The 15,901-nt window shown below is 44.2% G+C and overlaps 1 pseudogene; it reads right to left on the reverse strand.

The window, feature by feature from the left end:
• Window positions 1-3,173: 3,173 nt before the first annotated feature.
• On the reverse strand, window positions 3,174-5,411 carry LOC147904248 (3-ketoacyl-CoA synthase 4 pseudogene; annotated as a pseudogene).
• Window positions 5,412-15,901: the final 10,490 nt, after the last annotated feature.

The raw sequence follows: 15,901 nt of genomic DNA on the forward strand, positions 1-15,901 counted from the left end.
CCCAGCCTCTCAAATACAGTTTTCCCACCTACAGTGCCTCTCTTTGGATTTGTTCCTGTCTACCCTAGCATACCTAGGTAACATGCAGGGTTTTCTTGTTGTGCGGAAATATATGAACATAAATGGGGAACTCAAGCATGAAAGACACAACATCTTCCTAACTATTGTACACTGATTTATTCATCATGCTGGCATAAATATCCTTTCTACTATCTGTACTTGAGTGCCAAATCTGTACTTTCAAAACTGAGCTGAGAACACTCCCCTAACTGCAACTATGGGAGATGGAGCTACCTGCTAAAACAGAACACCAAACCGGAAGGAAATGTGCGGCTGGAGGCTGGGAACTGAATGAGGAAATGGAAGGCAAGGTCCCCCTTATACAGGGGGCTGTAGGGCCCGACTTGACCAGCCCAAACAGTACCAGCTACTCAACTGTGGTTTGCTGGCTGGTAGGGCTGGATTTAGCAGCCCTATGGGTTGACTTGGGAGGGGCCAAGGCGCCTTCCCCAGCCTGTTCCCATACTTGGTGCTGCCCTTTGGGGGGCCCAAACCCTTGCAAATATGCTGCATGGGGTGCTGCAATTTGCTGAAAACGCAGCCAGTTGTCACTGCAACCTGGGCTTGACCCTGGCACATGTGACATTCCACTCTTCTGAACTTGTTGCTAGGTGGATATCTCACAACGCTTTGCCCTGGCGACCTGAACTGCTCCACCATGGCCTGTGAATAGGAATGGACCCATGTAGCTCGTGCCTGGACTAGGGCTCACTGCATACGACAAAATATCTTGGGTCAGACCATGTGTCATAATGCTCCCTGGTACAAAGGTGCATGTGACGTTCCCTCCTGCTCAAATTCTAGATGATGGTAGCTCGAGGGACTGAGTGAATGTGATCATGATGACAAACTACTGTTTGAAAAGTGACTGTCCTCCCAAAGAACTGCAGAATAGCAATATGGCACCGGGACTGATTTGGTACCGCTCTAAAAGGCTGAGGAAAATTGCTCTGCTATCGGCGGCTCAAAAAAAACTCTTGAGAACCGGTACTGCAACAAAGCCTGGAAGCCGAACTACTATGGCCAGTCATTCCACCACGTTGCTACTGCAAACTCCTGATCCATGGGTGGATGGCACTCTAATAGGCTCCTAGAAATATGAACTCCATGCTGTCCTCGTGAACTGCTGAGAACTGACTGGGCTACCGAGGCGGACACACCTACGCTTTGAAAGGCTAATGGCTTGAAACTAGCTACCAATTGCTTGCATGCACCCTCCCCAATGCAGAAGATCCACCCACATAGAAATGCTGGTGCTACTCCATGAATTGCCAGGGTGGTGACAAAGCCACCTAGGCTAGGCAACCAAAACTGAGCTTGGAAACTCTAGAATACTCATATGCACTCTTGGAAACTGAGGTACTGCTGTCTACACGACCGATGAGAGAAAGCTGGAGTACACCTGTCTCCTCTGCTGGCATGGTAACTGTTGAGGGTAAAACCTTTGCCATCCTCCTAGAATCTGGAGCTGTGGATGTAAATGCCTCCCGAAGAACCTGAGTGATGCCAAGCGCTATTGTAGTTGTCTCCCTGAAAATATGAGAGAGAGGTGGAACTGTGGATGCCTCCCAAAGGAGCTGAGAGGCAACTGGTACTGCAGAGCACCCCTCCAAGGGATAGACTATATTGGATGCTGCCCGAACGAATGGAGCTCCTGAGCACCCCTCTAATGAATCTACTGAATGAGATGTTGCGTGAAAGGCCTGAAATTGCAAAGAACACCTCGAATGAAATAGCTACGTCTCAAAAGCACTGAGAGATTGAAGGAATAGATGCTCCTCAAAAGGATGATGAACTATCTAAAGCTGAGGACGCCTCTCAGAGGGACTGACAGATGAATGGTATAGCTTCTTCCTTAAGGGAAACTGGGATTGAGCCTGCTCTCCTTAGGTACTGAGGAAGGACTAAGACTGATGAGCACACCACTAATGAATGGAACCTGTTGTCATCACCAAGGGAACTGCAGGTGTAGACGTTGGCCATTGCTATTGTTGGTGGCTCGAGATCCGATGAAGAGGAAACTGCAAGACTAACCTCCCGGAGTGAAGGCCACATCTACCTCTGTGCTGATTGGTATTAGAGGAGGGGGTACTGCGGAGGGAACTATATGATCATCCTCACTGATTGCCAACCTCCATACTGCCGTTAGCTACACATGCTACTCCAGCTGTGAGGGTACCCCCTCTTGCTATGCCTCAAATTGGTATAGCAGACACCTAAAACGCCCCCTCTTGAGCATCAAGGCCAAAGGGACTAGAAATTGAGCCCACTTATCCTGAACACTCCTAATGAGAAGGTGAAATGTGAGTCATCCCGACTAAAGCTGATGTGGCCAACTAAGGTCCAAGGGTGGAAGCCCAATAGGATTTGACTGCAGCTGATGAAGAGGCCTGATGGGTGGAAGACCCATCACAGCTACTGCAGCATCTGGGATGCCCCCTAGGGTGGAAGTCCCAAGGGAACTAACTGTGGTAACTAGACAACCCCCTCGCGTGGTGGACCCAAGAGGCTCATCTACTACGACTGCTGATGGGTCTGAGATGTTTCCAAGGATGGAAGACCCATCTCCTGTGGTTGGATCTCATAAACTTGAAACAGCCTTGTGGCTACTCCTGTGGTTGAATCAATAAATATGCAACAAAAAGGTCAATAGTAAAAGCAACTCTTTTTCACCTCAAAATCATTTGAGAAGAGCACACAGCCTCATTAATGGCTTCCAAGTCTGCACAAGAGTTGGAACCAACGTCAAAAAATTTATCAATTGCAGGGGAAATTTCTCAAAAATGAAATTGTAGTCAATCCTGATATACATATACGATGGGTATTTGTGAATCATGTATTTAATACAAAGCTACTACTGGTCATTGCAATTCTGATTGGTCATCCATAGATCCGGAGGCTTCTCCAATGGACATTAATACAGCTGCTATTGGTCAGTACAATTTCTGATTTCCAGTCGTCCCATAGATCCGGAGGGTTTTCCAGCAGGCATTCATATAGTATTTCATATCGTGTCATCTCTCTTGATTCTCCCCCCCCACCCCCCGCCCCAACCCCGAAAAAATTCAACGATGCATGGTGAGCACTCTCTGCCTGTAGACATATGTGGTGCTGATACAGTAACGGAAAATGAGGCATGTTAGCAAAAAACCTGCTGGTATTTTTCAGATCTTAACGAACTGGTAAAAATCTCTGTCACAGAGGTTAATACAGCACCATGAGTGCATCTCATCAAGATTTCAATTAATCTCCTTAGGACTAAAACATGAGAGGATTAAAATGCCTTGTCACAGGCAATCTTGATCACTATCCGATCTGGAATCTATAATGCAAGCAACCCATGTCATCAACTAGCCAAGTCAGGAATAGCAACAGGGTACTTGTCGATACAATCTGCCCATGGGCTGTCAGCTTGAGGCTTGACAGTGCGAAGAGCCTGCCACACTGCACTATTACATTTAAATCCACTTCCGAAACCAATTTGCCAAACCCTGTTCCCTCTGCGCATCCTGCCCTTGGCCTCCGTATAAGCCAATTCATACCAAATGCAGGATGATGAAGTATTCCCAAAACGGTGCAATGTCATTCTGGAAGGTTCAACATGCTCAGGAGACAGATGCAAGTTCTTCTGAAGCTCGTCAATAACAGCTCTACCACCAGCATGAATACAGAAGTGTTCGAATGCAAGATTGAAGTCTGGTATGTACGGCCTCATCTTAAGACTGAACAACTTCTTTGCAACAAGCGTTCCGAAGAAAAGCAGCTGCTCTGAAATCGGTAAGACAAGAGGTCCTAAGGTTGTGATATTGGTTTTCAATGCATCACCTGCAATCGCCATAAGATCTTTGGAAAGAGATACACCCAGCTCTCCTGCCTCATCCTGTTGCTGATAGACACAATGGAAAGCCTTATCATCTGCTCCTTTGTGAGTCCTAACCGTGTGTAAAAGTTTGTACTTGGCTCTTCGTTTTTCTTTTCCCTTGTTAGACAGAAGCACTGCAGCTCCTCCTACTCTGAAAAGACAATTTGGAATAAGCATGGACTTTTGATTGCCAAAATACCAATTCTGAGAGATGTTCTCCATACTGACAACGACAGCGTAACTGTTTCGGTGAACTTGCAACAGATCTCTCACAAGATCTATAGCTATAACGCCTGCACTGCATCCCATGCCCCCAAGGTTGTAGCTCCTGATGTTTCCTCGCAGCTTGTACTTGTTTACGATCATGGCAGAGAGAGAGGGCGTTGGATTGAAGAGACTGCAATTCACCACTAGGATACCGATATCTTTGGGGTGTACACGAGTACGTTGAAAAAGGTTGTCCAATGCACCAAACATGACCTGCTCTGCCTCAGCACGAGCTGCTGCCATTGTCGGCTGCGGTGGTAACTGATGCATGGCAGGAGGCAGGTATGTCTCTTCCCCCAACCCCGATCGCTCTAGAATTTTCCTTTGAAATTCCAAGCTCTGTTCATCAAAATTCCCGGAATTCTCCGAGTGCCTCATGAAAAAAGAAAAAGGGACCTTCAGCTCCTCGGGAGGCTTGTAGCATGCGTAGTCAATCAGATAAACAGACTTTTGCCTGGACATTACATACACAGTACTCCCACAGACAAGCGCGGCTGAGCAGAGAAGGACATTAACCAGATTAAAGCGAAGGTGAACCCAAAGCTGCCACAGATCTTGAGGGCCGAGTCGACCCACCTCTAGCAATATGCCCAACGTGAGAGGAACGAAGAGCAGTTTCAAAAGATGCGTAATAAGGTAATGGTAACCCAACTTGACATATTTCAAGTTGACGCTCTGCAAGAAGTCTGGCAGCCTCCTTCCGTTGTGGATTTGCACGGCGACCACTTCATTGGAGGAAGCCGGATTGGGCTTCTCAGATCTACGTGCATGAGCCATGGTTTCGAGGCCTGAGATCGAAGGACAACACCGATTGTTAAGGGGAGGCAGGGAGTCTGCAAGAGACGCTGAGCGGTTGCAAAGTGTGAGGGAAAATGGAGAGCGGTATACTGTATGAAGCTGTGGATAGCATTGGAGGCTACTGAGCGAAGCCGGCTATACGAGGAAGCCAAATAAAGAGCAAAAGGCGTCAAAAGCAAAGAGTTTGTGTTGTATTTGTCACGAAAGCCAGATGCGAGGTCCAAGCACGGCGCCGCCCCCGCCCTCCCCTCTTCTCATGTTAATACTAGGAAAAGGCAGTAGAACTGTAATAAGCAACCAAAAAGGGCTGGATTTGCAGAACGTTCTGCGGAGACCAAATTGCAGAAATCAGAGAAGACGGAAAGATTGATTGGCAGAGCTTTCCTGATGTGAGGACCCAGCGGAGGAGCTTCTTCCCGATTCAAAAGAGTCACAAATTGTGATTATTTCACACCACCTACTTTTGGTGCATTGCATGCCATTCGTCCTCCAACTCCCTTCGTTACATTTTCCAAGTTGCACTTTGACCCCACTTCCCCGGATACTTTCTATAATTTGAAAAAGAAAATTCACATGACACACACACGTGTCCTAGGACAAACTCCGATCATAGATGATCTCCCAGTCTTCATTTTTGGTTACCAAAATGGCCTCAAATACAAATTCAAAAACATTCTCTCCCAAAATTTTAAGGTTTTTTTCTCAACTTAACAATTCACCTGACAAGAAACCTCGGTTTTTGGTGAACATTGGTTGCAACGCAACCCCCATACAGATGGAAATGTGCCTCCATAGCTACCCTGCAGAGCGAGCATACAGGAGAAATATTCCACCAACTGCCAAGTCTATCTTTAGTAGACAACTTACAAGTCAAATTTTGCCAAAGAAAGAAGTTCAATTTATGAGAAGGAGTTGCTTGGAGTAATGTCCATAGGTGCTCACTACCTCCACTTCTCTCGAGCAAGTAAAAAGATGCCAACATATAGCTCAGAAGCAAAATCTGCTAGTGTTAGCCGCTCTGCAGCTCTTTCCCATTACTAGTGATCCACCCCTTAAAAAAACTTTGTCATGCCAGCCTAGTATTAGTCGGCCATGTGGGTTTGACCCTACAGAAAGTGGCTGGCACAAGTTCCTTTTCCGTTACGGTTAGCTAGAATCACTGCACAATTGAGTCAATGGAGCACCATTCCTTTCTTGCTGCATCCCACAAATATTCCCAAGTGCACATACCTCAATTATTCAGCGTCTCAGCCATCCACGGGCTTATTTGGATTGGTGCTACTAAGCGCCATGGATGAATCCAAATATTCAAACTTAGTATAGCATCTCCTCTAAGGGACCTTGCACCTTATCAGCACAGCAATCACCCAATCGTTTTCTTCAAACCACAATGAGCTTAGAGAGTATTTCTAAATGGCGTAGTGGAATTGAAAATTTGCTGAGAAGAAGCTCCTACCAAGTGGCCGAACCTCTGGATATCCCTAGTACCCCTTACTCTTGAATTAGGCATCTAGATATGATTGTTGAGCAGACTGCAGCTTAAGGACCACCCGTAATAACGGAGGCCTGCACACCAAGAAGGCAGCAAGCATTTAGAAATAAGGTCAAATCAAAGCCCAAACCCTCCAATAGCATTGATAGAAGTCAATGGGGATTCCGTCAGGACCCAGACACAGATTTAAGCTCGGCATCCGAAAACGGTCGTTGAAGCATTAGACATTCAAAATAAAAAATAAATCGTTGCATTGGTTGGAGAAAAGTATGCACATGTGCCTCATAATCTTCTACAACGGGAGGGGAAGACCCCACTGTACTTGAGAGATGCCATCTAAACACTTCAGCAATGCTCTCATCTCCACTTATCTCGGTTCCCTACTCATCTAGAATAACTAAAATGTTTTCCTTGCTTCTTTTATCACTGACACTCCTAAAAAAGAATTATGAGCACCGATCGCCAACATCCATCCATCTAAGTCCTTCTTGTACCTTAGCTGCTGCAAGTTTACAATGCTCCAATATTTGGAGATGCACTTTAATGACTTGAAGCAGTGGAGGAAGATACAGATCCTAGGGAGACTCCTGAGTGGCAACTAAGACTGAAGCATGCAAACTATGGAGCGCATTCTCATCTCTCAAGCTTGCCAGCGACTATGGTCCTTCCATACTAGTGTGATAGCTTCCAAGCATGCCTCCCAACGCTTGATAGGACATGAAATGATGTTGCTAGCCTCCTTCCATGCCTGGTCAATAGCAGGATCAAAGGAAGGCCTCCCAAAGAACCACATATTCATTTTGAAAGGAAGGGTTGCGCTCTATGCATGGAGCAGCTAAACTAAAATTTTATGGGTAAATGACCAGACACAAACAGGATCCAAATAGAACATCACCTTGTATTCTTAGATCCCCAACCACTAAGCAGCATTATCTAAAATGTAGACCAAATCCAATCTAGCTGCCCTCCATGACTCATCATTATGGTGACTTTGCTATGTGAAACGGCATACGTGACTTATTCTAGTGAGATCACACCAATCAACAAATCCCACAGATGTAGAAAACTTTAGCCAAGCAACTTGCTCTGATTGTGTGAGTCTAACTGAGGGGTGAGAGTGGTCATTTGTCCTTAGCGCCATATTCCAGTCGCCACATAGTATTGTATGTTTGCCAATACAAAAAGTCGCCAAGCGATCCCATAATTCCTCCCGATTTTCAGGGTAGTTAGGGGTGTATACTTATCGGGACATACTGACAACCCTTGTCGACAGTGCTAGTCACCCTAAATCTCAACCCATAATCGTAATTCGTCCACGTGAGTGGTATCAGCTACTTTAACATAATGTGTAATAATTGCAAAATCAACGAGCTATACCGACAATCTAGAAACCTCCAACATTAATCAAACCTCACTCTACCAAAAACTAGACGTGACCCACCATGCATCACTCCCATCATCCTGTGCCACATGATAAGCAAAACCACACATGCGGCAAAAATGCCGCACATGGTCATGGTAGGATTGTCCTTCAAGGATTATAGGCACTCAAAAAAACGTCCAAGTCCCCTTTGCTCTAGGAAAATTTTTGTATCATTGGAAAGTGCAAAAGTTGATTGAGGTGGCCACACAAGCTCCAAAGGCTGGGCCTCATCAATGGTCGTGTAGGTGTATGGTCACTAGGGCTACATAGGTACCTCTTCTACCTCCATTTCATGCATGGAATCCTCCCCGGAGCTATCACTTTGAACCACAAATGCCTATGGTTGATTTGGTTGAGAGGAGCTAGATGACTGCGAACTTTAGCAAGGTCTCATTATTGCGGCGGTGAACTCTTTCATCAAATCTTCTTTAGCTTTGGCATTGCTTCCGATCTTGCATCCATTTTGGATAGGGTGTACCATTGGTCATTAAACTAATAGATTAGTTGGTATGCAGGTATGACATGTGTGTGTGTGTAGTGTGAGAGATGTGAATTTAGCTCATGCTTTGAGAGTGTGGAATGAAATTGTGTGACACAATTATTGATGCAATCTACTATGTGCTTATGCAAAAGTGTGTGAGTGCACGTGACCTAAAAACTAGGTAGGGACTAACTATATGCTTATCTGATTGGAATTTCACAGGGCACCTAGGACTCAAATAACAACTCTGAGCCCTAGTTTGAAATCAATTAGGCTACCTATATGTGCAAACATGGAAATATGCTAGTGAGTGTGTAGATAATAATCTAGTCCTAACTAAGAGATATTTGGGGCTCCCAAATCTTTTATTTTGTTGATGTTGACTTGCAATTTGTCGTAGCTGAGTTGGTGTTGTTGTAGTAGTGCTTGAGTCTACTACCATTGATTATCAATTTGAATTGCACTCCATTCAAAATTTTGAGGAGCACTATGGCAATGGGATTGATCTTCTTGACTTTATAAGGTCCTTGGCCTTAATACTTTAATTGGCCCCTATGCGTTTTTTGCAATTGTAGAGCAAGACAAGATTACCTTCATTAATCTCCTCATCCTTGAGATTTCTATCAAACCATGCCTTCATCTTTTTTCTGATGTCATTGCATGGTAGGATCTTAACCTCATTTCAGTATGCTTCTCAAGTCCAAGTAATCATACTTCGAGGGATTCTTTATCAGTGAGGCACTCTTGTACTTCCACTCGTAGACTAGGGATAATGAAGTCTAATGGGACTACTGCCTCCAAACCATATACTAGTTGGAATGGTGTAAAACCTATGTTCACCTTTAAATTGGTTGTGTAGGCCCATACTTCATTGACAAATTGTGTTCCTTAGTCAGAGTCCTTAGTCAGAGACTAGTTCTTTTGGCTTGAGAACCTCACCATAAGTGAGTACGAGATCAATACCAATGGATGACCAGCTGCTACATAATGTCCTGATCTCAAATGATCATCCAAAATAGCTCGAGTGACCCTTTCTATGATGAGGATGGAATCAACCTTCCACCAATGGATGTCTGTCAGTCCTAGATTTATGCCTAAAATTTAGGATTTGGTGCAGAGCTTGCTGCGTTGTAGATTACATGATGTGAAAGATCCCTCTAGTGGATTTGTACTTCTATATATGATCTACATTTCTTATGAAAGGATTAGAGAAATCCAATGTTGAGATTTAGAGTAAAGGCACCTCCAATTTAGGAGCTTTCATAGAACTGCTAAATGCTATCCAAGTGGACTTGACCTCCTTCATCATTGTGTCCACATGGCAATGACATTATGCTTAACGAAATATCCAAATACATGAAATTGAAGTCTAATGCATGTCCTTTAATGCTATATAGTTGATTATGCTATGATTTGTTCTTTGGTTGCACAAGTTAGGCTCAAAATGCATGCATAATCCCAATACATACTATAAGAGCTAAATGCACACTAATGCTTTGAAAAGCCAATATAATCGAGTACTTATGTCACTTGGAAATGTGACCTACATCAGTACCATAGAAAAATAGATTAACCATTAAAGGTGCATGAGATCCAGGTCCACCCTAATCCCCTCATGCCAATTTGTTGATAGTTGTGTCAATCTCCTCAAGCTTGCCTCAAATCCCCTTTAATGTGCGACAAAACCGCTCCTTCATCTTCTCAAGGAGGTAGCACGATCTCCCAAAGAGCAGGCGGGCCCACTATCTCCCTATGCCTAAAAGATGTGTATGCTACTTAGTAGCCCAAGATGTGCCCCCCTGATCTCAAACTTGGATGATTGGCACTCGAACTCTTCTTTGCATTCACTTTGGGCTAGAGTGGATGAACTATTTACAGAGAGATCACGCCACACCCTCTCCAAAAGAAGTTTCAAATAAGCCTACTAAGCTATCACGTAAATCATCTAGGAAGAACCAACATGACACGATGTATGAGGACATGGCCAAAAGGACCTCGTTCACCACAATTACCATATCTACCATAAGCTGAAGCATATCCTTTCACAACCTATCTAACAAAAAAGTTATCTCATCCTTTGACATGTCCTGATATGTGTTAACCCATGCTATATCTCTTCAAAATGTCGTAGTTTGCAGTTGAGATTGAGCACTAAATAAATGATATCCTTAAACCACAATAGTGTGTCCTAGTTGGGAACTTTGTTAACAGTGTAGGTCTTCTAACTCTCTCGCTTAGGGTTGTTCTCTAGCCCCCTTCCCTTTCCTTTTCATGGGAGAGGCATTGGGACATTTCCTCAAATCACAGATGACCATCCTTGTGGGTATGCATCTCTTGATCCGGTAGTAGGAGTTGCTGGACTCAAAGTTCATAAATGCTATGGGGCACTGACCTAGACTTGTGATGGATTTCCTTGGGACTGTGGGGTGTATGGGATGGGATTGATTAGAGAGCAGCATGGGTGTTGATACAATCTTCATTGGGGACTTTTTGGTTCAAGTACGTGCTCTAAGGTTTGAAGGAGGGTGATCAAATGGTTCAACGTGTTTAGCTCTTCATGTTCATGAAAGGCCATGTGTGCTGCATGAATACAATGTGGCCATATTCTCTTGACGTGGCTGACTAATCATATTCAAAAGTTTTCGTATATCAATGTGCAAAGGCGGTGATGAAGGTCCTTTTCCTCGGTGCACGATGGTCTGGTCTTCAGTTATTACAGAGAAGAGTTGTTTTTGGCCTACCCATGAGAAGGTCTAATTGGAGGTTCAACTTTGAGAAGCTAAAAATGTTGATTTTTCAAAATTCCCATTTGTATTTTTGTGATTGGGTTAAGTTCAACTTGCTATTTGTATCCCTTGAATTCCTCCATCTTTTTCTCCCCCCCTCTTTCTCTCTTTTCTTCTTCTTCTTCTTCTTCTTCCTCTCTCCCCCTTTTCAATGCAGCCATCTCCTTCCACTTGCAATTTGTATCCCTTGAAATCCTCCAATCTCTCTCTCTCTCTCTCTCTCTCTCTCTCTCTCTCTCTCTCTCTCTCTCTCTCTCTCTCTCTCTCTCTCTCTCTCTCTCTCTCTCTCTCTCTCTCTCTCTCTCTCTCTCTCTCTCTCTCTCTCTCTCTCTCTCTCTCTCCAATTCCCCCCTTTTTCGTGTACCATCTCGAGTGGGCCACATGAATGAATTTCATATTTTTTATAATTGGCTATGTAGTAGCTTGTAGATTGGAATTTATTATGTCGTAGTCGTGAGGTTAACTAGTCATGAAAGTCTGAGTCTTTTGTACACAGTAACAAGCCTAGTTGAGGAACTAAGCCTGAGACGTCTCATATGCCATAAAGGCAGATGCTCCAAGGGGTGTCTTACAAGGTGGGACTTGCACGGCCTAACTAGACCTAGGCGTCTTAAGATGCAATTTGACAAAAAAAGAGAGAAGATTTCGTGGATTCCTCCAGCAAATGATGGGTCGAGGTAGATGCTGTAGCTCAGGACATTTTTGGCAAAGTCGATGAAGTTTAGGGTTTAGGGTTTAGGCCATTGTTGGCAAAGCCGGTGAAGTTTAGGGTTTAGGCATGCCTTTTTCTTTGTCACATGGAGAACATGCAGTTTACTAGGCAACCACTTTCAAAACTTCTCTATTATAGTAAATGCTACATTGATGACACTTTTGGCATTTGGAATGGGTTGATTTCTTAGCTTCATCATCAGCTCCCACTTGTACTTTTGAAATAGAAGCAACATCTCCAAGACTCTGTTACACTGCTCAAAGAGATTTCTGACTCAACTTTACCAGAAGATTGCATTTTGTTCACTTTCGATGTGGAATCCCTATATCCCAGTATTCCCACTGATGAGGGACTCTCTACCTTGCAAGAAATGATTCAGAATGAATTATCAATCACCCAAGTTCACCTTATCATGTCATTGGCCACTCTCACTCTTAAGTTTCGTTACTTAGAGTTTAATGGCACTTTTTGGCATCAAATTAACATTAGGGGAGAATTGGGGTCTCAAAAGGGCCTCATAAGGAATGGATTAGGGAATGCTTAGTGGGCTAATGCAAGGGGCTTGGAGGGTCCCAAAGAGGCCTAACCAACCCAACCTAGGTGGGTTAAGCCCACATTTGAGCCCACCTCTCCCCCCATTAATGAGGGGAGGGGGCCACTTTTTGAAATTTGAATTTCAAATTTCGAATCTCCCTCTCTCTCCCTCTCTCTCTCTCTCTCTCTCTCTCTCTCTCTCTCTCCCTCCCTCCCTCTCTCTCCTCCCTCCCTCCCTCCCTCCCTCCTCCTCCTCCCTCTCCCTCTCTGTCTCCCTCCCTCCCCCTCCCTCCTCCTCTCCCCTCCTCCGTCTTGCTCCTCCACCTCCCTCCTCCCTCTCCCCTCCTCCTCCTTCTGGCTCCTCCTCCCTCCTTCCTCTCCCCTCCTTCTTTAGCCGCCCAGAATCCCTCTCCTCTGCTCCTCCCTCCTACAGAATCTCTCCCCTCCTCCTCCCTCCTGTAGCATCGCTTCCCTCCTCCTCCCTTTTACAGCAGCTCCTTCCCTCCCTTCTACACTTATCGCCCTACTCTTCTCCTCCTCTTCCTCTTGCCCTCATCTGCTTCTCCTCCTCCCTCTTCCTTGCTACTCTCTCCCTCTCATTGCTCCATCTTTGCCAGCCCTCCCCTACATTTTAGCCTGCATCACTGATACCTCTCTTCAAGTACTCATGGCACCATTCGAGGACATATCCAACAAGTACCATGTGAACCTACAACTGGAGGCAGAATATGCAAGCACACATTCTTTGGGATATAGTGGAACTCTTCAAAGTGTGCTCCATAGTCTTCGATTGCAAGGGAAGAAGCATCTTGACCTTTGGGTGGATGGAAACTTGTATCCTTTAGACCTTGCCACCCAAAAGAGTTCTCCTTTTCATACAGTGCATGATGTTGTTCGGTTTGCTAGCAAGGGACATGCTGGATTGCTCGGTTATTGCAATCGATTGAACCATTCTCATACATTGGCTATGTAAGCAAGCGAGGTGCAAAGAGCCCAAGTAGAAGAACTTGCACATTTGGGAAATATTACTATTGTGGCAATGCATAATAGTATGTAGGATCTCCAATTGCAAAAACAAAGAACTCGGTGACAAAGCACATGCACTGGACTTGGAGCGTGGACTTGGAGCGACATGAATTGGAAGAATCAATCCAGAAGCTTGCTGAAAGCAAACAAGATTTGGAAAGGTCTATCTATGGCCAAGTTCAACGTGCTGTGGAGAAGGAACAAGAGAAGTCGATAGAACGAGTACAAAAGTTAAAGGGAACACCTTTGGGACTGAAGGAGAGGAAAAGACAATTGCAATCTATGGATGCATTGTTAACCAATCGTGGTGCCCGAAAGAGGAGAATACGGTCTGCAAGGTTAGTTCCCCAAATTTTCAATGAAATTTCTTACCCCAAAATATTTGTGGTGTTACATTCTTTCCACTAAGACTCATTTGTACTCTACTTTAGGAATTTCATGGAGGATGTGATGGGAACAATGGAAATGGATGATAGTGATCCTTCATATGTTCTAAGAAGTTTAATAAAGCCAAGTGATGTTATGGAAGTGTTGAAGGACCCTAAACAAAAAGGGCTACGTAAACAAGTTGCTAGAGAGGTAATGCAGGATTTCAAGGGCCTCGTCCAAGCAAAGGAGGTGCTTGGAGCTTGTGATGCTGCTGGTGTAAGTCGTGAAGCTTACAACTCTGTTTTTAAAATTTTCAAGTCTGCTATGGAGGAAAAGTATAAGATATCTACAATGCCATTGCCAACACCATGGTCTATAAGGCTTGCACGTCAAGAAACAAACCAATGTGCTAGAGAAAAGCTTGGAGGATACAATTGTATAAGTGGCACAAGAGAAAAGAAATCTGGCATCCAACGTTTGAGATGAATGCTTTCAATAATGTTTACGTGGATGTAGAGAATTTGCAGAGAGCCATGGTCAAATTCTATGGGATGAGAGAAGAAGGTAAGAGAAATTCTCTCTTCACATTCAACTTTATTTCTTCTGATTTCTATATCCTTACTGAACTTCTCTTTCATTGTATAGATGGCAAGCTAGTATTTGTTATAAAAATGGATGAAGCTCAGTTGGTAAAAGAGCACAAGCTAGAGAGGGTGAGCATTTGTATTATGAACGATGCCTTGCATTTTGCTCAAGGGGATGAGGAAGTTGAGCAGGGTTTCTCAATCCAATCTGAGAAGGACATATGGTGGCTTGCAGCCTTTGAGACCCCAAAGGAGTGCCACGAGACATTGAAGTGGGTTTTGGAGAGAACCAGCATCCTGTCGATTATTCGAAGACGAGGCAAGGCAAACATTAATTGTGGATGGGCATGGAACGTTTCAAGTTGAATGGCATCTAGCTAGTGATTTGAAGACCCCAAAGTGCTTGTATGGTTGTGATACAGGTGCAGATGCAAAATGGACATGCTTGTATTGCACCCACTCTTAGAAGATGCAAAAGGGAAGCCTACAGTGGGAAAATGGCATCCTTTCTTGCAACCAAAGTGCATCCCTTGATCGTTACAAAAAGGATCCTAAGTGGGACCCCGTTCTACCAATTCCATTGGAGCAGGTACACGTGTGTACTTTGCATGCTGAACTGCATATACTTGATAAGTTACTCTATCTCCATCTAGTTTATGCTTGGAATTTGAGGCCATAGCAAGTATCTGCACAATGCATTGCAAAAGCTGAAGAACTACTCAACTACTCTCACTAATGGGACTTCACAGAGGCAATGTGAAGCTTAAGCAGGACAAGAAACAATCAGGAAAGACACAAAATCTTCCTACTAAAGTGTCCATGGGTGGAGGAAAGGCAAGGAGGTTCTTGTCCAACCACAATGCTGATAAAGAAAAACATACATTGGCTCAAAGCACCCTAGGTTGGGAGTACTCGAAAGATTTGTGTGAGTGCACCACAAATCAAGATTCACATCCACGAATTGCTACTTTGAGAGCAAAAATGTGGACAAAGCTTGATGCATTTATAAAGTTGCTCAAACAGATGAGCTTTATTATGAGAGATTCAGGATAGCATTGGGAAAAGTCATATCATTGATGGTAGAAGCATGGGGGGAGTCACATATTACACATTACATGGTAATCCTCCTTAGGTTGAAATTTTGTGCTTTAAACTTCAGTCAGTTTATGTTTCTAATACAATGTTTTCTTTACAGGATATTCTTTACGCACATGCACCATGGTTTGTGGAGTCCATTTGGAATACTCAAGGAATGGAGAAATCACACTATAGAGCAAAGGCAACATACTTCAAGAATACAAGGCATGGGGGTGGTATCAGGTGAAGCAATGCACTACACGAAATGTTCGATTGGTTTTATAAATGTCTAGAGGCCACGACTCTCAAGCGCGATAAGGTAGAGGTCTCAAGTCTCACAAAAGCGGTTCAACATGTCAAGAAGACAAGGAGATGTGATGCTTGGAAGTCCTCAACACGGAGCCAAGGGGTTGCGCTTTAGTTGCAACGT

This window comes from Dipteris shenzhenensis, chromosome 2 (genome assembly GCF_047967505.1).
Source record: "Dipteris shenzhenensis isolate YYH24624 ecotype China chromosome 2, Dip_SZ_1.0, whole genome shotgun sequence".
In the NCBI taxonomy this organism is placed as follows: domain Eukaryota; kingdom Viridiplantae; phylum Streptophyta; class Polypodiopsida; order Gleicheniales; family Dipteridaceae; genus Dipteris; species Dipteris shenzhenensis.